General features: G+C 37.5%; 1 long non-coding RNA gene across 9 annotated transcripts in view; it reads right to left on the bottom strand.

The window, feature by feature from the left end:
* The window catches only part of LOC146766751 (uncharacterized), a 71,742-nt gene extending 47,628 nt beyond the window's left edge, over window positions 1-24,114 (bottom strand). For 3 of the 9 annotated variants that reach the window (XR_014957062.1, XR_014957059.1, XR_014957055.1), the window contains exons 1-3: window positions 12,791-23,082; window positions 9,252-9,407; window positions 5,781-5,840 (exon numbers count right to left, since the gene is read on the bottom strand). This is a non-coding gene — a long non-coding RNA (uncharacterized LOC146766751). The other 6 variants (XR_014957058.1, XR_014957054.1, XR_014957056.1 and 3 more) reach the window with 5 other exon arrangements.
* Between the last annotated feature and the right edge of the window lie 1,411 nt (window positions 24,115-25,525).

The raw sequence follows: 25,525 nt of genomic DNA on the forward strand, positions 1-25,525 counted from the left end.
CCTTCCCTGCATACCTCCTATCTTTTCTTCTTTGAAATATATTTATTCTAATAAAAACACATATCACTACAATGTAACTAAATCTTATTTTCATTTTTTCCAGACAATAAACACAAATCTAGATGGTTGTAACTATGGCTGTACCACTGTTTTAAAACACAGCCCTGAGCTGTACCTCTGCCTCTCTCTAAAGAGGCAGTCTGCTGAGAAAGCACCCTTGTGACAGAACAGATTAAGACTATCTGAAACTCCTTAATCTACTGTCCATGTAGACAGCGCTGTTGCATCACACATGATGCAGCAGCAGAAATCAGACCTGGCAGCACATCCTAACTACATTCCTCAGCCTGCACAGCTGAACTGAGCTCTGTGCCCACCGAGAGCAGGGGAACACCTCGTTTGATAGTGCCTGGCTAGTTCTAGGAATGGGGAGTACATTTCCAATACAGTGTTCAATTTGTCTAATTGAACATATACTGTGAATTAAACTATCAAATGAACAAATCAAAACATATGTCTATTGTGCATGTCTTCTGGATACTCATAAATAAGTCTAAAGATGGAAGAAAGATTGCAATTTTCATTTAAATTTAAGTGATGTAATTAAATCTATCTTTCTTATTTGGGTGCCCTACTCAGCTTGAGCACAGAGCAGGAAATTAATTTTTATCAGCAAATATATCAAGATAAAGGGATTCATTATTAATTTTAAATTTCTTCTTGAATTCACAAAGGCTTTTCAAATAAATTGCAAAGGTTTGGGTTTTTTTTTTGTTTTTTTTAAGACAACACAAACATTGTATTTTTTTGTATCTTCAAGTGCAGAAACTACAAATCTCAAATTCCTTAGCTCAATAGATTCTGAAACCAATGTATATTCCCGCATACCTTCAGGTTCTGTTATTTTATAAAGGAGCTTTAATGCTAGTCCACCTGGTAATTCACTTTGGGATGTCTTCACATACCACTGACAGTAATACGGCTCATTTTGGGTGATTAACTTAACCCCCAGTATTACAAGTGCCTTGCTACATTAGCATATCTTTCAAGGAATAGTTGCAATGTGAGAAAATTGCCTGTAGGATTATTTGCAACTAGGAACCTGTGAAATGTAAAATAAAATTGAAGACTATAAAGTAAAACATCAAAGATATCTAAAATATTAATAGCCACTGCTCCAAAAAGTAATTTAAAAGACTTGAATGACGAAGTGAAAATTACTAATTTAAAAACAGATAGCCCTGGCAAAACAAAGTCAGAAGTTTTGAGCAAACAATAGATAATATGAATTCAATGTATGCACAACATGAAAAGAATGCAAGTGATACTAGCAACTCTAGTAACTGAAGAAGGCTGGGACAGAAATACCTAACCAAGCAACTAGAGCTATACAAATGAACAACAAAGTTGCATTATATTGCATGTAGGCTACCAAAGAGAAAGAAAAGCAAGTGCTCTTTAATCCATCTAGTTTTCTGTTATACTTTCATTCTAATTGAATGTAGGCAGAATTTGTGGGCAGAAGGATTTTCATTTTAATTGAAGAATTTGGAGCTGACAGGCATTCTCACGCTGCTCCAAATCTTGTTTTTAACTGCTCTCTGTAAACCATGCTTCAAGTTTCAGTTGGGTTTGTGTGGGAGATTACAAGCCTCAAAGCTAAGATTTTGAAACCTACTTCCCTTTGGATACGTGCTTTTTCTTTTAATAAATTTCAGAAAGAAGAAATAAACTCAGATGAATCATAAAGGCACAGAAAGTAGGAGGAAAAAGTCTCTAGTCTTGAATGAGGCCCTGATTCTTCATGACAAATGGCAGAGCTTTGGGTTGGATTCATGTTTAATCTTCCTACCCAGCATTGTCCCAGAGGTGTTCTGATGTACTTACATCTCTGCTGCTTGGAGCCCCAACAGGGCAGGAGCAGACAGCCCTCGGGTGCCCAGCCTCCTCTGCCGCTGTGCTGGGGTGCCCCAGGTTCTGGATGTCTGAATGAAATTCAGGGCACCTTCAAACCTGCTCCAAGGCCTGTGCAACACCTGCAGGTGAGAGCAACAGGATGCTCTGTCCTGGTCTGCTCCTGGCTCTGAGGGGTCACTCCAGCTCCAAGCCTCGGTAGGAGGCTGGGATTCACTGAAACCCACACTTGGCCTCTGAACCTCTTTAACCTGTTGTTGCCAGGGCTGCTCTGTGGAAACTCTTTCATGTCAGAAGTCTCCCATGATAAGGCATTAGTACATGTTCTGCAGAAAACAACATAGTTTTGGTTAAACAGGAGCTGATTTAGTGAATAAAGAGATCTTTTTAAATCCTGTGATCCTGCTGTTTCCATAGACACTTACAGTCTATAGTACAAGTTGATAAAAAACTGAACTTGTTTGGGAAGTTCCAGTGCTTAGAAATGTCAATAATTTAACCAGCTGTGTCTAAAACAAGAAAAGAGTTTTCTGTATTAAATACTCCAGACTAAATTCTTTAATTCTTGATACTGTTTTTTTTTTAAACCTGTGATTAATATATCACAAGACCCTACTAATAATCATGCTCACTTATACCGTGATACAGTGTGAATAAAAGGATTAAAAACCCAGAGATTAAACTGCATTTCTAGTTTATATTTAATAGTCAGGGGACAAAGCTCTTTCAAACTGACCTATCCATCCAAGCAGCAGATGGAAAAACAACACCAGCAGCTATTTTCAGATGACTTGCTCTAAACATCAACAGGAATACAATACCTACAAAAGAAAGGTGCTTTTTGTTCTTCTTTGAGCTATAGCATGTAGAGCAATAAGGTAAAGGCACCTAACTGTGAATGATTCACTTTTCTATAATAATGTCTGGAGCCCTTCCTCATTGTGGCCTGCTTACAAGGTAGCAGAAATCACCTTTGAAATGACTTAACTGAATAATAATGATTATTCTATGGATAACCTACAGCAAGGCTGCTGTATCTTCTATTTAGTTTCTTCTTCCACAAAGGGAATCTTTCTAAAGAATACTAAATTTATTATATTGACAAACATGTGATCCAATCTATCCTTTATGGTTTCTGTGGGCAACCAACAACCAGGGATCATTCAGAGCAGCAGGAAGAAGGCTAGGGGGATTAGACCCACCTTTCCCCACTGTTGCAATGAAGGCATTTTGATAACAGTTACAGAAATCATCAGGAAATTGTAGCACTTCTGTACTGGGATTTAAGAACAAAGTTATTCTTCACTATAAAATAAAGCTTGGCTGAGCCAAACTTAATTGGTCTTAATGGTTTCCCAAAATTCTTTTCTATCTGCATGCTTCTATGTATCATGAGCTATCTGGCCAAAAGTGGTTCAGTGAGAGCAAATGAGTGACCTTTGTAGTGAAATCTGTCATAACTACACCATTCAAACAGACATTCTAGTACAAGAGCAGAAAAAAGGTATTATGCAGAGATAATACTGTTAAATGAGGACTAAATGACCACTGCTGTTTGCTATTAATTTCACTATTGATTTCTGAAATCAACTACTTGATGTATCCCACAGATCCTGGATTCTCTACTCAATAAATGTGTACACCAGGATTCCCATAACAGAAGTCAGTGCTGATTTTTATGAGCAGTGTCTCATCTGTTATGAAATGGAAAGGAACGGTTAAGCCAATTTTTTTCCTTTTTCTTTTCAGCTTTACACTTAGTACCATAAATTTGAAGAGAGAATTATGCTTCTTTCAGCTGTGAAATACTGTGTCTTGGCAGTCTCCATTCTGTGTATATATGATCCTGAGGCTGGTTGCCACAGATGTCATGAGCAGGCACATGGAGGGCTTTCAGCAGCTGAATATTTGGGAAATGAATTAGTATACTGATTCTTTCATATTTTCATTGGGATTTATGCTTTTTGTGAGGCTACCTGGGCTAGAATGCTCTCACCTGAGCTGGTAGCTTGACTGGCACTCACATACCCACTTTTAGACACTTTTAGATAGATCTCATTTCTATGAGGATTTGATAAGACAACTCTGTGGAAATAATAAACAGATTCTGTTTATAAAGGACTTGCTAACTAGCACTCAAAAAAAAAAAAAAACGCTTTTATGTGTGAGGTCTTTTTCTTTGAATTGATCTTCACTGGGATAAAACTATCATCTATTATCATAGGATCCCATTCAGTTCATAAGTCTACAGAGACTTGATTTTGTCTGAATACAGATAAAAAAAAAGTAAACTTCAATGTTTATCAAGGAAGGAGGATCTGACCTACTTTTCTCAGATTTCCCATTGTCCTTAATAAGGATTGTAGAATTTATGTACTGAGACATGCTGAAAAGTCCAGATTTTCAGAATTACAGGAAACCCAAATTTCCAAAATAACAGTGAATGGATTAATTGATGACCTTCGCATGCAAATATTTAAATACTTAATGAGAAGAGACTCCAGAAGTAACAGGCAAGTTTCCAGTGCCTAGTTCTTTATGTTTAGGACATTTTATTCTGAAATGTCCCTAAAGAAGAGAGCCAATATGATACTACAACTGGCCATTTTTACTCTGCTGCCCTTTCGCACTCAACTCAACAATCAAAACTAGAATTTGTGCATTTCAGAAGTGGATTCACGTGGAACTTTGTATTGTAGAGCCTCCTGTAACTAGTGTAGACCAACAATAAATTCCTTCCTCTGCTCAAAGACCTGGAACAGTTACTGCAAGGCAATGGGAAAGAAGAACCATCCTAGACCACAGATTCCTTTCCCACAGTAGGCAGATGTGAGTAACTCTGAAAGATTCCAGCATGAAGTCCAGCATCAAAGGTTACAGATGAAATCTCCCTGCACCATACATCTGTTGCCATCTGATCTGGCTGTCTGGGACAGACTCAGAAAATAATGCAAAAACACATGGCCCAAATATTTTCAGATCTGTTATCTCTAAAATATTACAAAGGAATTGCAGTTCAGTGATATAAAGAATAATAATATAAAAAACATGCTTGATTTTAGAAGCCTTTTTTTTACCACCACAATTTGTGGAAGAAAATATAACATATAAAACACTTTACCATTATTTTAATAGATACATCATATTCCCCAGCATCAGAATTACAAAGGTATAATTTTTGTATTTATAACCTCTATCCTCATTTGCAGTGAAAATCTTACACTTTTTTTAAAAGATATTTCACTTGGAATACTTACCTACTTTGCTATTTTGCTTTTATTTATTGTTATTACATACTTTACTCTATTCCTTCTATGAAAATAAATGGCAAAAGACTAACTCATTATACAGGATCTCATAAAACTCTCACATTTCTTGGGAAAAAATGGTTTATGCTAAGATTGCTACTGACAAGCACTTTCTTAATTGCTAGAAATGTATACACAAAGAATACAGTAGATCTTAGCACTGATATTGCTGCTGAGACTACAGTAATCTCTGTATCGGAAGTCAGTGCCATAATTTTATTCTCTAGAGGGTATGACTTGATTAGGGCAGTCCCATTGTTTCATCTGAAGTCTTAGCAGATTAATACTTTCATCAGGGCATCAATTTGTCCCACTTTTCTTTCTGCTGCTCTTTGTGAGTGACACAGCCAAAGGAATGCACCTCTTTAAACTATCATTCAGTTTAACTCCTCCTCTGCAATTATACTCGCATGCATAATACATCATAACAAATTGGATTTTGCAAAGAAGTAACAACAGAAATTACATTTGCTTGTGGCATAAGATAGAAACTGCTCTAATAGAGAAGGGGGGGTGTGAGCAAGAGATAAAAAAAACTAATGACTTAAAACCACTTACAGAAAACAGTTGCCTTCTATTTTTCCAGGGTTTCTCCTTCTTATTTAGCATAAAGAAAAACTGAAAAAGCAGAATGAAAGAAAAAAAAAGAAATATTAAAACAAATTAAAGAGCTTTTCTAAAAAATTGTACAACATGTTTGTCATTTTAGCAGAAAAGTTTATTTCTGGCTTTAGAGATTAAATATAACTGCTTTACTTCAAGGAACACTTTCGGTCTGAGTAAAATTTATAACAGAGATAACATCAGGTGAAAAATCATATAGAAGAAATATCTTCACCAGATCTCCTGGCTGGAATAAGGAACTTCCATTTCCCTTTGATGAGTAAAAGCCCCTCCCTTATACACCCAACTCTGTGATGGTTTTCCAAGTCTCTCTAAGTCTAGAAGACTCAGTGGCTGATTATTCCTCCTCCATGCAGCTATTTGGAGTTACTGAAGAGAAGAGGCAACCAGAATACCATTAGAGTAGCTGACTGGAGCCAAAAACATATCCCCAGTGTGCATGGGACTTCAAGACAGCAACCAGATCAGTTGTCTGCTCCAGATCCCTCAAAAAAGTAAAATATGCATTTGGCAGAATATCAGCAAAGAATATTTTGGTTTATAAAATAATTTAGATGAAAGGGATGAATGTTTCCAGTACAACACTGAAATCATTCTAATGTTTTAACTCTGAGATTGTTTGTCTTCAAGATATCCTTTAAAAATTAAACCATGTTTTTTTCCAGGCAATTTTTTTTTTTCTAACTTCAACTAATTTCAATTCTGTGGTAGGAGCTCCACTTCCTTTGAAAAATAAAGAGGGATGAAGGAGAAATCAGCTTTGCTGGGACTATATCTTTAATCTTTAAAAAATAATGTATGTTTGGCTCAATATTTAGAAAAGAAAATTTTGTGGGTAAAATCTGAACATTTGATATGGGATTTCCTCAAACTTCAATAACATAAAAACATACAGGTATGCAGGAAAGATCAAAGGAAAGGTCAGGAAATAAATAATTGAAAATACAAAAGCCAAAGCACAACCCCCAAAGCCGGTAAATAATGTCACCTTAATGAATTCAAAGATTTTTTTAGCATAGACTTTATAATGATAGATATTCCCTGGAGTGTTTCACTTAGCTTGAGGATAGTTGCGGTGACACAGGTGGCATGCTGAAGCTGTAAGTGATCTAGATATAAGGGGTAACTGTGATAATTCATATGAGGTGGGAGTTTAGACAGTGAACATTTCAAAATACTCATGTTAGTAAGATGGAGCATATCTGTATAGATAAGGGATTTATTCTTATTCCCTCTAAAACTGTGTCCTATTAACTTTTACCTTAATGATGGATGATAGCTCCAGGACCCTTGCAAGACCTCACAACAAGGAAGCATTATACTGTGAATTATGTGAAGAGCAGAAATTAGCAGCAAGATGACAATTTCTAGACTGGTCTTAAAATAACCAGGTACTGTCTTTCTTATAATTAAGCCAAGAACTTCCTTCTCAATTAGACTGGCAGAAAATCCTGCTCAATGACACTGGCAGGTGGATACGTAGTTATTTCCAATAGCGTTAGTGTTTGTCACAGGGATAGAAATGAATTAGAGCTGGGAAACAGGAGGGCCTTATGTGAACAGGCAAGTTTGGCTGCCAGTTATTTAGGCTGCGTTGGCAGGCTGTTATCTGAGATACAACCACAGCCAAAACTGAGAAAAGTCCTATCTTTTCAGCACATACTGTGTTCGCCTACTCTTCTTATTAGGATGAGACATTTGGTTGCTTACACAATTGTCATCATATTAGTGGCCATTTAAAAGTGCCCTCCAGCTACACTTTTCCCCACACTAAAACTGCACAAACAAACCACTGGAATTTCACTGTGAGTAAAATGAGTATCTGTGGCAAATTATTAAAGAGCAGGTTCTAAGCACGTTTCTGTATTTAGTATCTTCCTGTCACAACCCTTTGTTACAGTAAAACTACATTTGCTATGTTAATCTTTGGCTTTCACATTTATTTTTATACTAATTATATGACTATATTGTTACACAGGTAATTGAGGGACTTGTCAATTAAATTCTCATTTCTATCCAAGCGTGATGAGTCTGCTCTTTGCACCTTATGCACATGCACAGAAGAAGTCTGCCTCTTGTAAACTACGCTTTGCTTGATATATGTGGGTATTTACAGTTTATCAGATATTATGCTGAACACTTCCATTCTCTTATTTTTTTTTTTTTTGCAATGAAGTACTGCATAAAAAGTCCATTTTTAAAAGTATAAAAATAATAATGAAAAACTCCCAATGGATTATGTCCAAAAATCATAATCAGGTCTGTACCTGGATGAGATTTGTTTAATAATTTTTCCATTCTGTTGAAGTTAGATGGCACATTTCATGGCTCTAGTCCTTCTTAATAAAAAGAAATTCATTTCTAAGGCCAGGGCAAGCAGAATACTTGCATGTTAACAGATAGTGCTGTCCACTACATAAAAAGGAATTTCCCACAGGAAATGCGCTGACACTGACCTATCTACTTTTTTATGATTTTCATACTAATCAAAGTGTGCAACAGCATAACAGGTAATTATACCATTTAAAACAATAATTTTTTTAGATTTTTGGCATTCCTTTGCATTATATGCAAGCACAAGCAGTACAGTATTATGTAGTACAGATAATAAAAGTCTAGGTCCTTTCCCTTTGTCTAAAATGAACAGGAAGTTGACTAGTAGCAACAGGTGGTGGAAAAATAAATTGTGTTTAGGAAATTCCATCACTTAATAATTTAGGGTGTAATTAATAATACAGGAAAACTGATTAACTCTTTTTATGAGTTTTAGCCTGCTATGTTCTTCTAAATACACAGAGGATATGCCATCGAAATCACAGCAAGTCTAACAGTTCACCTCAATGACTTCTAAGACTTGCACATCAAACTTTATAAAACAGTGCACACACTGATCTGGAGCAGTGGATACACAGGTTTGGCTTCAAATTAAAGGCTGGAAAAGAAAGGGTATATTGGCTTTGCCCCCTAATTAACGTTAGGTTATCCTGTACAGTTTAATTGCCCACAGACTGCAAAAATGCTCCAACTGTTTCCTCACAACATACAATATATGATATAGATAGTTATTGGTTTCCAGTGGTGGAAAAGTTAGTCTCAGAGGACTGGGAGGTTCAGTAACCTCCTTAACTTTTAAGTACTTAATGAACCTTCTTGATGAAGCTAGAAATCTTGTGAGACCAGGCTTTTAGAAAATACCCAGTCCTGTCTATTTCTATCCAGATGAGATGTACCAAGACAGAAGCTCATATAATTAGATCCACATTGATTCACATTTTTTTCACTCATAGGACACCCTTGAAATTTGTCAATACAATATGCTGTTATTCAGATGTTATTGATTATAGTAAAGATTTGTTTTGAAACAGAGAATTCAGTAATGGTAAGGACTTGAACCAAACCTATTACCTTGTTACTCTCAAAGATGACATCCATCGAAAGGCTTTCCCAAATCCCAAGGGCTTCTCTGCCCAGAGCTGCTGCACAATAACACGTTTTCAGTCCTGGCATTTCATCACACATCACATCCTGCATTGCAACACCTGGATTCAGCATGGATCTTCCCTAATTTAAGAAAAACAGAAAAAATTGCAACCATAGGACATTCCTGATGCATCATTGTAACAAGAACTTTAATCATAGTCTAGCTATGGAGAATGAAAGCAGTGCAATGGTAGCAGGGCTGATGAGCCAAAAACCTTGTTGCACACCAGGATTGCCAGAGCTGTGGGTGGGTGAAGGACAGAAACCCCCTTGATTTCTGGTACAACTGTTCGTGCTTGTCAGCAGTACAAACTGGTCTCTTCCTTCTTCAAAGATGCCATTATTTTCCAGGTGTCACTGATTAGACAAGCCTAAATATCCAGTTCAATTTATCTAGTGATAATCAAAATATATTTTAAAAGACTGGACAAAACTTAACTATAAATGTATTAAAGGACTGATACTATTCTAGACTTGAAAGAACCATTCATAAACCAGACCATGCCACTGAAATTGCTTAGAGATTGAAATGGACCTGTAACTGTAAATAGATGGAAGACATTCATCCTTATTGTACAAATGCATTCAACAACAGTTTCCCCACACAATATCTTTGTATCTTTTGAAAGAGGTGACAAAAGTACATGGCTTTGAATTCTTCTCAAACCACCATAATGATTTTTTTGCTTCATTAATTTGTGGCATCCCACACTACTCCATTCTCTCCAGTCATTTTCTATATTTCTCTCAATCACCAAAGGGAATTTGTCAGATCATCTAGAGTTGTATGTCATTAAAACATTGATGATATCCACCTCTTTCTGTGTTTTACCACAACTCAAGTACACAAAGTGCTTAGATAAAATCAATTCATTTATAAAAACATCAGGCTGCATTTAAATATAAAAAAGAGCATTGAGGGGCAGGAGGAGGAATTATAAAGAATATGAAGGAAGGTGAATTCTTCTTTGATTGAAAATGTGCCCCAAATCAACCAGTTATATATACATCCTGAGAGTATATGGATCCCTTGATGCAACTAAATTACACAGCACTATCCATAAGCAGCAGTTTCTATTATCACTGATTGCTACAAGGTTCCATCCCATTTTGTCAGATGAAGCCCAGTTTTTGGTTATTTACATGTGTCACCTCTCAGCTGGATTACAGCCATGTAGTTCCTGGGCACGAAGCCATCACACCTTAGGAAACTCCAATTAGTACAACATGCTGTAATACATGAGCTGCCCTGAGCAAATCTATCCTCTCTTACAGGGACTTTTTTTTTGACTCCTAAAGCAAGGGAAAATCTCAGTTACCACTTTCAAGACAAACAATAGCCTGGGGCCAAGATTTTTAGAAGACTAAATTTTGATATCAACAACCTTAAACTACATCTTTACTCTTTCAATACCATAAAGCTCAGAAAGGGAGTTACAACTCATCTACATAGAAGACAGAACATCCCCAATGATGGAAGACAAAAGTAAATTCAATGTGCACTTCTGTGATCATACAATATTTATTAAATACTTATTGTTACTAGAGAAAAGAAAACAAAAGAGAAGAGAAAAGAGAAAAGAGAAGAGATAAAAGAAAAATAATCAACACAAACAATAATGCTATCAAAATCATAGCTTCCACAATACATGTTTTTGCCCCTAGGGAGAATATTTTGAGAATAAAAAAGAACACACAAGAAGGAAATATAATAATAAATATTAAACAGATGTTTCCTAATAATCTGCTGAAAGGCACCCTCATGAGATTAATGAGTGCAGCACAATGACTATGTAGAGCTGAGAGCGTGGAGTACCTGACCATGAAGTCATGTTCCAATCATTTTGCTCTTTCTTTTCCAGCACATATCAAATCTATGGTTTAAAAGAGACATTGTTTTTTTAATGAGCATATTCCTCACAAAAGAGAAGGTGCCAGTGTAGTGACAAAAGCTTCATTACTATCTACTGACTATCACCTTTCTGAGAAGAGCCCAGCTCTTTACCAGAGGACAAATTTCTGTCTTGAAACTGCCACTGCTGCTGGCAGTCTCAGATCACAGGCCATGGGACACTGGCACTTTTATTTTCTCTCCTCTGGTGATTTTCCCTCCCAGTGGGATGAGCAAATCAGTGCTGGTGCAGGAACAGAGGCTGCCAGGTTGCTGCCTGTGCCTCCTGCACTGCACCTGATGCTGTGCCCAGCCCAGGGCTGCTGTCTCCAGGGCCCTGTCCAGCACCTTTCTAAAGCAGTATACTGACTCCAAAAGACAGATTCCTACTGCAACAGCCACACATGAGAAAATGATGCCAACGCTATCAATGATGAGTGTTCTGCTTGCCATGTTGAAAATGTTTGTCCTGTTGTGCATATCCATAAATTAAGCAGCTGTTTTTTTTCCCAATTAAGCACAGACCTTACAATTTATAATAGGTCATTCAGAAGTGTGTCTAGTCTGTCTATCCTCACTAAACAAAAATCTAGATTCAGGCTTACAAACAAGGAGTCAGTTGTAGCACATTAATTGGGAAAAATAACAGCAGAATAAAAAACAGGGGAAAAAAATGTGGAGTTGTGTTCTTAAAGGATTAACAGTGGGAAAATCTCCAGACCAATAAGAGAAAAAAAGGACAAGTGCATCCACGCTCCAAACTTGATGGCAAAACTCCCTCTCTGCTTATTTCAGGGAATAAGAGCTGCTTATGTGTAATTTAAAATAAACATGCATTTGCACTTGCTAAACTGACCTTCAGACCCCGTAAGTTTTTTCAGTGAAAGCCATACAAAATGCTTTGTTCATTTGTCATCTCAGTATTCAGCTGGTATGCAGATTCCTGCAGACAGGTGAAGCTTGTGTCACAGGTCATTAATCAGATATCCTCCCCCTCACATACAAGAAACCATGGCAATTGATCAGTGATCCTTAAATCTTTTAGAAGTCACTAAACAGCAAGAGTTCAACTCTTCTTAGCAATAGAAAAGTTGAATTTCCTTACAAACAAACCCCTCTTCTGCCACTGCATTAAATAACTCAGAAGGAAACACTGGAATTTCACATTGTGTGCAGAGTAATGTATCCTTTGAAAATATTTATTTCTTCCCTCCATTCCACTCCCCTGCTTCTGTGGTGATGAAAAAACACATCTAACCTTTATAACCTTGACACTTGCCTGTAGTAATAATTTTTCTTATCCATATGAAATGCCATTTTCTGTAACTCTTAAATATGTCATCAGTGACATAGAGCAAATAGTTCAACAGACAAGGACAAAATCAGAAGATATCAGCAAGAACAACCTCTCCAAACTGAATCTTCCAGTCCATGTGAGCTAGGCTTGCTGAAGACTTAAGCAGAAACTGAAGAGTTGAGGATAAAGTAGAGGATAGACTTGGGTTGCTAAATTAATCTCATCCTAGGGAGAAAGTCACTTAAGAGTAAAAAAGCAAGTTAGTCTCAGCTGTACCTCTTTATCACACTGGCAGTTTTGGAGGGTGAGACTGCAGTTATAGAGCAAGGAACATTCTCAGTCCTCACTTCTCCTTTTGCAGTCAAGCAGAACTGGCAGAACTTACTCAATATCTGTATTATTTAATATCCTGTTTGGTTTGGAAACCACTCATTCCATTGTTATGCAATGCTCTCCAGGGCACTGCCTGCTCCCCTCTTTGCAGGTTTGGAGTGGATCAGAGCTCTTGAGACCACAGCAATTCAGGCAGGACACAATGAAAAACATAAGGGAGACTGGACAGGTCTCAGATTTCATACATGGTCTTGGTGTAGTTATTCTTAATGGGTGAATTCTGACTCATAGGATTTCATGCATCTCTATGAGTATCAGGTTTATTAAAAATGCCAAAGAGCTGCCATAAAATGAAAAGGATATGGGGAAAAAAATCATTCTCTAAAATTCAAAAAGTCAGTTTGGTGGTATTTTCACCTAAGTTTGCTATTTTCACTGGCTTTACAGATGTCACGCTTTTAATCTGCCAAAAACTTTGTCTCCTGATGGGGAGAAATGTGATTTTTTTCTAAAGAAAAGAATGGAAACAGAAAAGAAAATAAAAACTAAGACATTTTCTTACAGATATTTTAGTGAAACTGTTGGTAGTCCTAGAGTTGGTGACAACTGTGTCTTAGAGAATTAATCAATTCTGGTGAAGTGGTAGATTGTTGGATGACATTTTTTTCTTAGGTGAAAATATTAAACTATCTTTTAAGTGACTTTGAGATATTAGAAAAAAAGAGTGAAGGAAGGATTCTGATCAGAGCAAAGAGAGGACAAAGGTAAGTGAATAAAGGTCTTCTCCATGAATCTCTTCTGCAAATCATCACTGTCTGTTTAGACTGTAAGGATGTCAAATGGGGATAGCTTCCTGCTGGAGCTGCTTCAGGACCCTGGTAGGTCTGGGCACCACCCCAACAGCCACTTACTCTCACCACTCATCCTCTTCCACTCTGATAATCACAGCAGAAGGTTGATTATTGGGTTGTAAAATACAAGGGATTTAGTGCTGACTGCAGCACTGAGTGCCTCGTCAGACTCCTCATTGTAGATCATTTTCATAAAATTTGTCAAGGGTCTTGGCTGAACTGTATTTTCCCATAGTTAATCCTCTGTCTGTACAGCAATCTGGCCCTGAGCTGCCTGCACTGCAGAACACGCCTGGGCTGACCTCCCTGCATGCCCTGTGCATTCATCAGGATGCAACTGGCCCAGCCACCCACTTAGCAGGTCCTGACAAATACTGCCACAGGCACATGTGGACTGACCACAAAGAAAAGTAAAGACAGTGAAGAAATGAAAAAAATCTAGAAGAGGTAATATGAGATTACTGCTGACAGACTTCCCTGAAGTACACTCTGCAATGTGTAGGAACAGTCTGAAAGAGGAGTAAGACGTATCTCCGACTTCAGGCCCTGAACTTTGGCAGAGTTCACAGAAAAGTTCACCAGGAGCCAAGCTTAGAAGTTTCTGATAAGGGTGAGTTAATAAAATGGAGAATGGACTTAACCCATGCCCAGAGGTAGTAGTAGAGCAAGTACTGACTACAAGAAAATGGAGTATTAAAATGCAAGTTATCTGCTTGACCTTAATACCAGAGAGAAAAATAGCTCAAATTTCCCCATTTTCTGGTCCATTTCAGTTTATCTGTTGTATTTCTGCTTTCCTTTCTTTCATTTTAATTATAGGTAATGAAATTCTTGTCACTTTAGATCCCACTTATGACCATATTCCCAGTATTTAAGCCCTGCAATTAAAAAAACAGGCAATTTTTGTGTTCTCTCTCCAATACCTCACTACTTATACTGTTGAAAATGACCACGAATATCTGCCTAGAAATAGGGGAAAAATAAGGGTACAAGAGTACAAAAATGCATTGTGTTTCATCTTGACAGACAACAATACTCTCCTTAGGTCATGTTTCCATACTGAAAATTAAATACAGTGGAAAACAATAGAAGCATTTTGTAAAGGAAACAAAGATTATATTATTCAAGAAGGAAAGGAAGTAGTACAAAAATAACTCAGGAGGAGAAAAGAAACAAAATGTCAAGAACTCCAACATTTATTTTTGGAAACTTCATAATTTTGTTTTTAGTAACTCCTCCCCAAGAAACAGTGTTTTCTTCCCTACTCCCCTTTAAACACAGACCATTCCATTATGCATGCATTTCCCTAAGTATTTTTAACAGACAGTTTTCCTAGTAAGATGACTGATATGTTAAAAAAAAAAAAAGAGCTGGATGTGCAACTGAATGAGAAACAGGACTTTGATCACTCTCACTAATGGATCAACTGACAGTCAAAAATATGTGTCATTTTGTCTGAAGGAAGCCACTTATTTAGCAAAATTCAGTGATGTTTTCAGGTGAATGCAACTATAGTTAATTTAAGTCTGTTATTTACAAAAGAACATAAAAACCTATTAGGTTTCTTGGCTTAAAAGCTGAGAGAAATGTACTAATACAAACATGGTTCAAAAGGTATGGGAAATGTGTAAATACAGCCATTTCAACACAGACTATTTTTATTTCTGTAACAGCATTAAGATGCCTGATGACCCAAATTCAAGAGCACTGCAGCATACAGTGTTTTATACAGCAACTTGACCAATTTCCTAACACTTCCTTCTTTACATACATTTGAAATACTCTCCATAAACTGACAAGTAATATTGGTTGTTGCAAGCTCTTGGCAAGTGATATTTGTAAAAGTATGTTAAAAGTCTTTCCTGTGTTGACATCATTGTCTTGTGTTCACAGGAAAAAGTTGCTGAAGACACCTTCATGCTCACATTTATTCATTTTGCCTGACTGAAAAAAATGTCGATTAGTGACTTTTAGCACTGAAAATTAATACTTTGTCACCAATGATCTACTTTACCATATTTCTAATATTTTGCTGCATATTCACAAACTCATTCTCATTTCTGAACTTCAGGCTTATAACTTCTGATAAAAGTAATGTTATATTCAATTTGAAATAAGTTGCATGTGAAATAATTGCAGTAACTTATAGGGGTGACATTCCAAACTTAAAGCATAATTAAACTCAGACTCCAGTACTTAAGTTTTTACCTCTCAAGGTTGTTTCTAAGTATCCAAGAGGTGCACAGAGGAGAAAAGAAGAAAAGAAAGATTCCTGTTTCTCACTTTCTTGAATTCAGTGTTTCGGTATGGCAGTGTTGTACTGACAAAATACCGTAAGGAATAAAATCTTTATATGCACTTTCTATTTAAAATGCAGTATTCTCTTTTTCTTCAGATAGCAACTACTGAAAAAAAACCAACAAAAAACCATATTGTAATACTGAATGGTGAACAATCACTATCACCCCGAGGCATTCTCTATGTAATGTAGCAGGAGCCCGTGTTTAAACACATCTGAATGTCTGACACGTGCTGTACGAGCAGCGTCTGCCATGACTGTGCTGTCCTAGGGCCAAAGACTCTGAACTGCTGCCTGAACCCGCAAGCTACGGGTTTTGAAGATCAGGATTAAAATACAGCAGCAATGGGGAAGAGTAAAGATGCTGTTATCCCTAGGAATTCATTACTGAGTTATTCAGTTGCATCCTTTTCACAAACACTAAAAATTCCTTAAAAATACACACAAGCCACAAGAACAAAACAGTGTATGGGTCTTGGTTGCTGGCTGGGGTTAAACCATGACAACTCCCAAGACTGGGAAGCCTGAAGGTTCACAGCTTCTGGCACCTGGCTCCTTCTCCACCTGCAGCTTTGCATTTTCAAAGCAGGTTCAGTTCCCTGGTAGCAGGCTAAGGGAGGGAGTTTCTGTTTCGAGCATCACCAACAGGACGCAGCAAGTGACTGTAGTGGCAGACCTGCTGCTGCAGGCAAAGGCACACCTATCTGCCATCAAACTCACAGTGCAGGCAGGTTTGTTGCTTCCTGGGGGGAACAGAGCAGATAAGGAGGGACCCAAGAGGCTGTGCAGTCTCCTTCCTCTGAGGTTTCCAAGGACCAGCTGAACAGCCTGAGCAGCTCTGTCTGACCTTCAGCTGGCCATGCTTTAAGCTTGCAGGTGGACCTCATGAGGTCCCTTCCAAACTGAATTATTCTGAGATTTTATCAGGCGAGGAGAACATATTGCTCAAATTATGGGCAAAGTGTGCGATAGCATCTTCCCTCAGCTACAGCAGCATTATATCATGTGAAAGAAAATGGACTAAATTTATGCCAGCTATCAAGCATAACTAGCTGAGAACTAAAACTTGTACAAAAGAGAGGGAGTGGAAAGCAGTTCCATCTCAAAGCATATCAGTAAAATGCATTTGCTTTGTTGCTTCAGGCCAGGAGAGTTCAGGTACTGCAAGAGATTTTATGCTTTAAAATACAGCTGGGGTTACACATCAGCAAAAATATTCAGTAAAAAAATCTCCTTACAATAATAAAATCTCTTTACACTAATAAAGTCAGAATGAAAAGCAAGACCAACTCTTATAATTGTGGCAGTGCATTGCAATTGTGGTACACAAAAGCAGAGGCAGAGATAGCAGCAAATGCAGTAGCAGTTCTGCAGTTCTCCATCCAGCAGTAGCAATTACAGATGCTCTCTCTCACCTTTTACATCCATCCAGCTTAACATATTCTCATTTCATTTTTCCCCATTCATAAAACCCTTGGTTTACTCAAATAATTTACCTCCAAACATCACCTCAAGGAAGAAGCATGGAAACTACCAAAAAACTTTTTAGACTCAGTTTTAAAACTTACTTAGGGCTTGCAGTCAACAGTGCCAATGTGCTCTGTGGAATAAACACCTACAGGAAGAGCATGGGGTGGACTTTGATGGATGACGAGGCTGACAAATCCCAGGTATAGGGAGCAGCAAACTGAGGTAATTGTTGGCACCTGGTGTCAGGGTCAGACCACTGCTTTTACTTCCACCTGCCCTTTTTGTATCCTGCCACTAAGTGCTAGGAGGATCTAAAACATTTTCAAAGAGAGAGGTAGTATTTAAATGCCCTTTCCCCTTTGCTCTGCACTGGCATAAAGAAGCTCTGTTATGGCATCTAGAAGCAGTATCAATGATTTAAATGATCCCCTTTTGAGGATGAAACCACTTAATCTACCTCTGCCTTCCTGACATGAAATCCATATGCCTAGTTTCCCTTCTGGTGACTGAACAGTATTTTAGACAAACTGCTTCAATGGCCAGACTGTTAAACAGGCAGAATAAACATTTACTCATTTTTGTTAGTAACCTGCTTTCCCTTCCCATGGAAAGACATTGTGAGCTGCCTGTCTGTAAAACTTATTGCAGCAGTGCACCCAAAGAAGATAACTGTAGCCCATATCTTTTAAATACTACTAATGTAGAGGTCTGTCCATACATAAATATTTATGACAAAACAGCTGGCTTTAGTAGAAGATGTTTAACTTATAAGAGCTCAATTTTATAATCAAGGCTAACAAGTCCCATGAGCACAGACTGGAATGTAAACATCCATTTTGGTGATTCCAACTGAAGAATGCTCTACCACAAATTTTCAAATGTGAAGAAGGAGGAAGGAAAGAAGAGTATGTGATATGAGAAAAAGCACCATTAGTTTACTTATGCAGTTCAACCATTTATATAATTAATGAAACATTAATAATTTGTATTTAGTTTATAATAGCTTTGCTAGTTATGGCCATGATGGTGGTTATTCCTTCCTTGGTAAAGAACATTAGTATCACATGCTTTCATTATAGTACCTGTGCCTACTAAAACTGCAATTAAATTTAATATGTGAAAATTTAAGGCTTTTTAAAAACAGGACAATGTCTCATATGATCAATATTTATCTATTTAGGTATCTGTTTATTGAGCTAATGTGTGTGTTTATACAAAATGCACAAATGTTATACAAAAAGTATATAGTAGCAGATGCTTTAAATAGATTAAATGTTATTTTTATACATTTATGAAGTCTGTGCCTCATATTAATAAAATGAATTGTCAGAATTTTCCATTGTTCCACTTCAAAGCATGCAATTATATTATCTTAATTGGAAGCACTGATGTGTTTTTACCAAGGATGTTTATTTGTATTCTGACTACTGAGATATAAATACGGGACCATTTGCTACATTCAGTTTTCTACTTACATGATTTTTTGTTCTCTGCACTCAAACTATCATACTGAGTATACTTCCAATGCAGGAACTATGATTTTAAGATAATATAATCTAAAATACTTTTTCTTATTGAGATCTCTGCTTGATTCTCTGTAGTCACAGAACTTGTTAACTGCAAAGTGTTAACATTAGTGAGAAGCATCACAAGTTTTTGACTTGTGAATTGCAGCAGAATACAAAAGGTTAGGAATTCTTATAGTGAAGCATTGGCATCCACTAATCCAAAAACAAAGCTTATGTGTTATTTCTTATCAGAACAGTCAGCATGGATATCCAGAAATTTTTATAGCTTCTGCATTAGTGAAAATATAGTTCTGAGAGAGGTTCTGAACTGTGGGGATGAAAATGGAATCCTTTCAGTTTTCCCTTAGACATCATTTACCAAGTAAAAATATATTACCTTGCCTTGAGTTTTGTTTACTGTGATAAAGTTTTGCTTATCACAATATAGAGAGAAGTTTGCTCATGGTTTGACAGTACATGCACACCTGCGGTCAATGGTAGTGAGAACTGTGTGTATTCATTAGAAAACCAGCCTTTCATGTCACCTAGTAGAACATGCCATCTAATTGGTGTTTTTCCTCAGATAATTTGCTGTTAACTGGCAAAAACTGGCATTCCAAAATCTAATTCAAAAGTACTTATCAGATCATAAAGTTCTAGATATATCATCTAATTAAGGTTTAACTTCACAGAAGGGTATGTTTTTGGGTTTTGCTTTGACTCATCTAATGTGCAATGAATGTATTTCTAAGGGTTTAGGCTTGCTTAGTTTTTGGTCTCCTGGTGATTTACACTTGAATTTGCATAATAGCACCAATGAGACTGTCTCAGAAATGCAATTCCCAATACAAATCTAAAAAGTGCACATGAAGTACCTAGCTGTAACCTTATACACTCACATCTGTTCACCTCAGAATTGTCTAATGTGACCTTTTGAATTTAGCTGGGGTTTTTGGTATTCACACAGTGTTCAGTCCAATGAGAAAAACATTTAGGATTTCTCACAATGTACACCAAGCGATGAAATGTCATTTCTCTGGGGGATGATCAGAACATGTTTAGTGTTAACGCTTGCATTAGCTGACACATGAGTGCTGATTAAATGAAAAGGTCTGCAGCCGTCCCAAGCTGACAGTGTACAACAGCAGCACAGGTACTAATCATGCCTCCCTTTTAGTCCTGAGCACAGAAATATGTGAAGAAGAATACAATGAGAGAAAACTATCCAAATTCTAAAAAAGAATAAAATCCCAGGGAGGTCTCTGACAGCCCTGTACCCCAAAAATCAGTATCTGCATTCTCAGTATATTTTGGGGGGTTATTTCAGAGGGAACAGGAATGGAGTCAAAATACTGAGTCAGTAGTCTGTACTTTTCAGTGAAACTTCCCTGCATGGCTCCAAAATCTACCCTCTAGGCATGTTTAGAAGATTATGGCAAATCCTGTGACTTTTATGAACCCTTGCTGCAGTGTCTCATAGCTTTTTACTTCCAGAGGAGACAAAAAAAGAAAGACCAGAGAAGCTTTAATTTTTTACAAAACATGCAAGGTAAGTAAACACTCATTTTAATTTGGTTAGGAGTGAAGTGCTGTTAAAGCCACAACATTAGAATACCATTACTAAAAAATAAATTTTGCTGAAATGCAGATAAATCAGAGGCTTTTCCATTATCAGAGATCTCCTTGTTTGTAATGAGCATATGTCTAGCAAGGAATTAGATGGCTTTGTCCTTGCAGTTGGTATTGACACCTCAAGTGGAATTCATCTAACAAAATGCCCATATGTTCCCTTTGCTCCTCCCTGAGCTCATCAGTGTTGTCACACAAGTACTGCATGAGGAAGAGGGCAGGATGGCATTTCTGTCACAGACCATCCTGGTACACACACATTTGGCTACCTCAAGATGCCATTAAACTGCTGCAACCAAACTGAGAGAAAGGCTGTCACTGAATAAAAGGAAAGAACAGAAATGGTTTTGTAAATCAGACCAGCTAATATTTGTCAGAACAACTTTCTTCACCCTTTTCCAAAGCTTTTATGAATGAAAAAATGCAACTTACACAGGAGCTAAGCAGACTGAGGGTCCATGTGCCAAGGTACAAATATATCTAAAGGTGGGTAGAAATGTGGCAGCCAAGTACACAGGAGGCATCCCTCTTCTAGGGTGGTCCAGGCCAGCTGCACTGTACTGCTGCTCCCTCTGCCTGGGGCAGAAACAAAGGCACCTCTCTTCTCCTCAAAATCTATATGCTTAATAAATAAAAATATTGATTTGTCAAAGTACCTTGAAGATGCTGTATCTAAAGCATCTGTGACCTGGATGGGACACTAGGGCTGCCTAATCTTTGCTAGAATTTTTAGTGCTATAACTTTCCTTTAGCATGAAAGTTCCTCCCTTGGAAGAGCTTGTTCTCATTCTTTGTGCATCACTGATGGCTTCAGCTCACTGGAGAACTGATCCAATCCTCTGGAATCAGCTTTCAATGATGCAAAATGCAATCAAATCAAGGAACTGCCCTAGGATATCAGCTAAAGAATAGATTATAAAAAAAGGTTTCAAATTTTAATTTCAGTTCAGGGAAGTTTTTTTATAAGCATTTCTCTAGGTGCCCCTGCAGAAAACAGTTGATGTAAAATGATTACTACCAATCTTGACAACTTCCTACTAAAAAAAAAAAAAAAAAAGCCCACAATCAGACAAACCCCACAATGTTCTTTCACCATCTGTAAAAACTGAAAACATCAGTACACTTTATGGATCTAACTCTGCTATGCCTTGAATATTCCAGGAAACCAAGTAATAATTCTTGTCTTTAAAAGTAAATGTACTAGAGAATTTGCCATTAAACATATACAATATAATGTTTTGAGTATATATGATAAAACAATTTTCTTTTTTCAAAGATTCTTTAATGTGTACTAAGTAATACATGAAAATGTGTGGCTGTGTGAGACTGCAACATCACCTATTTTATGAATTCTAACTAGAAATACTAAGCATTGCTTCACTTAAAATGAAACAAATAATAATAATAAAAAACCAACATCCAGCATTCCCCAAGGAACAATGATATGAGCAAAGGTCTCTGCAAGTTCCCTTAACGATGGAACAAATCTTTATATTGCAAGCCATAAGGATGATTGAAGGGCTCCTCAGTAAAATGTGAAAAAATATAGGGGGGGAAATATTTTAGACGATGCCACACTAAATTAGGAGTTTCATGCCTGTGAAGAAAATCCAAGGAAAATCTATCTATGGGATAGATTCCTTCTGTTGCATTTTTCTCGTAATGAACCTACCTAATGCTAATTTTAAAGTCCTATACATAAAAATTAAAAATAAAATATCTGGTGCACAACTCTTTTTTCTTAAATTATTTGATTGTATTCACAGAATCAAAACCAATGTATATTTTGACTATACAATTTAACTAAATAGAAATTAAAAATCTTGAACATCTCCAGAAAACTATACCTCATAGTACCAGTATAATAGCTAATTTAGTATTTCAGAAAGGTTATTTGTCCATTGATTTAAGTAGCAATTCTTATTATTGAAGAATTAATCAAAGAAAGAGATTTTCAGGAATTTCCTTTTTAGGTGTTTTGCAATGAAAGTATTCTGGAGATTTTTTTAATATTCTACAATGAAATAAAATTTTATACATTAAGAGTCTCATTTTCGTGAGGGAGATATTTAAATTGTGCATTTATTAGCCAATATTGTTCTATTTTTAAAATTACTGTCAAACTACATATGTCTGGTAACTCCCTTTGAAGTAAATGAGTAACATTTATTTTCAATAAAGCTTTCATTTTAACTAAGCACATTAGATCTCATTAGTACAAATTCATTATAAATTATACTTCAGATTTCACGGAGAGTTATTTACCCAGCCCTTTTTTATATTTGAAAGTTAACTAAGATAATATTAGTTTTAGTAAATGCCCCGCAGTTACCCAGATTTTAATATGAAATTATTTTTCCTGTTTTCTATTATACGCACAAGACACAAATATAAAACTTAGGTTTATTTCACAACTATTAAATTAAGTCCTATATTTATTTTCATTCTGATGCTATATCTGAATGATGCATTGCAAAATACTATTTTGAATGTAACTAATTACTTTAAAAGTTAAGTTAATTCTAAATGATTGCCCAATTATAAATGAGTCTAATGCTGTTTTATATGATTGATCTTTAAAAAGTGATTTCTGCTTAAGGCGGCGCTTTCAGCCTCAGGTGTTACTGTTATGTATAGTAAATATAATTCGCGCCATTCCTTGTATGAAATATGTAATATTGGATACTTGTTAACTCATGCCCGTTGTATTAGTTTCCACCCCACCCACCCCTTTGCAGACGAGACTGAGTGTATATTGGAAACTGATTTACAAGTAAGAGGATGTGGCTCGGCCGGGAGATGGGCCATCATCGGTGCTGATCGTCCGAGATGGATATCACGGAAATCCTCAGACAGATCCATGTGAATGAAGCCTTCCCGTAAACGCTCAACAAGAATTCACCTACTCCGGACATTGAATTATTTCTCCTCATCACCAAAAAAGAAATTCTTATTAACATATGGACTCCGAATAGAAGAAAGGACTGATTGCTAAAACCTTGGCCTCAGGCGGAATTTTCCCTATAAAAACCGCCTGTGCCAGGATGGAGGTGTGGGCATAGGGGAAAACCTCTGCTGAGGCTGACTCCTTGTTGCACACCCAGGGTCGACCCCGGGCTCGGCTCTGTCCTTTCTGTGTGGCTGGCTAGCTAGAATTTGACCGCTAATAAAATTATTTTCATTTTTAATCTGTCTGAATAAATTCTCGTTTATAACATTACCATTGCAGGAGGTACATTTGGTGGTACAGGGTACGTCTGTGGGACAGCTCAGGGCTCCTGCAGGGCCGTGGGGACCAGAGGAGCCATGCCGCCCTGCCGTGGCACAGGGGGTGCTCCACTCACCCCAGCTCTGCTGCTCTTGGGGAGCTGCCGATCTGCGCTCCGGAGACGCTGGGCAAAGCCAAAGGGAAGGGCAGAGGAGAGGAGGAGCCGCAGCCTCCCAGCAGCCGCGGCAGCTCGGCTCACCCCGGGAGGCAGCGCGCCCTGCGCGGGCCGGGCCGGGCCGGGCCTTGGCTCCGCTCTCGGCCGCTCCCGCAGCAGAGGCGCGGCGAGCGGCCGCAGCACCCGCAGCCGGCAGGACGGGCTGCGAGCCCCGGCTGCACAGCCTCCCGCGCCTGCTCCCTGCCCGCACCGCGGCTCTTTGCTGCCCTGGCCCTGCCAGCAGGAACCGCGCCGGAGCAGGGCGTGCGGAAGGATGAAGTGCAGCCTCTGCATGGCCACAGTATGGCTCCAAGGAGCTCGGCCACAATGTGGGTCCAAGGCTCAGCCCCCGTGTACAAAAACGAGGAAATGTAACTGAGAAGAAATTTCTCGGATTTTTCTGTCAGAAGGATTCATGACTTTTTTTCCTTTTTTTTTTTTTTTTTTTTTTTTTTCCCATAGAAATGCCAGGGAAGAATAACATCACTGAAGCAGGAACGACAGAATAGATGTGCAACATGGCCCGTATAATTAAATAAAGGAGGCAAATGGCAAATCTAATGAGGGAAGAAGTATGTATATGATCACTTCACCTGCTATCTTTAAATAGTAAATGTTTGTTTTCTCTGATTACATTTAGATACTTTTCCTTTCCTGCCCACCCCAAATTAGATGTGAAAGAGGAACCGGTGTTCAGGTAGGAAAGGTAGCCAGAACTCCAGCTGTGCCTGAAGCTAGAAATGAAGTAGACAAAAGAATTTTTGTGCTCTTAAGAGCAGCAAAACAGCACAAAGGATAAAATGACCTTTTCCCTTTGCCTCCTTTTTTCAGTCTTTGTTTCAAGTGGGCAAATCTCTTCAAAATGAATGTTCTCAAACAATCACCAAACTCAAGATTTTTTCCGTTCTCTGTAGACAGAAGAAAATATTTGGAAAAGCTCAATATGAAATGCTAGTCTGATTTTCAAAAGCTGTGAGTAGCCACAGTTTCTGAGATCTGCACGTGTTTAGCAAGTAAGACCTCTCTCAGCTTTGTTATCATAGTCATTACATTTGAAAAAAATAATTAATAAATTAATGCATTTAAAGAGTTAAATTCTAGAAATAAGGTGGGATGATGTAACCAATGCTTTGTCAATTAACATTTTTTCTTCTGTTTCCATTAATATTGCAGAATTTCTTACCCATCTTTAAATTGGCCAATTTTTTATTATCTTATACATCAGGTCTGGTTTGAATAAGTCTTCCCACTAAGAATTAAGAATAACTGGCATATAACTGGACAGAAAATTAAAAAACAATGATCAAAATTCTATGTGATATATAAGATTGAACTTCCTAATATGTCACTGACCCTCACCCATGCTTTTTAGCTCTAGAAGTTTTTCACTGTAAGAAGCTCATGTTATGAATTTTGGCTGCAAAGTTCTTTTGGAACTTCTGTACTTCTGCTAGGACTTGCCAGATGAAGCAGAACACAGAAAGCAGCCCTGAAATTAC

Source organism: Lonchura striata, chromosome 8 (assembly GCF_050655825.1).
Source record: "Lonchura striata isolate lonStrDom1 chromosome 8, ASM5065582v1, whole genome shotgun sequence".
Classification (NCBI taxonomy): Eukaryota; Metazoa; Chordata; class Aves; order Passeriformes; family Estrildidae; genus Lonchura; species Lonchura striata.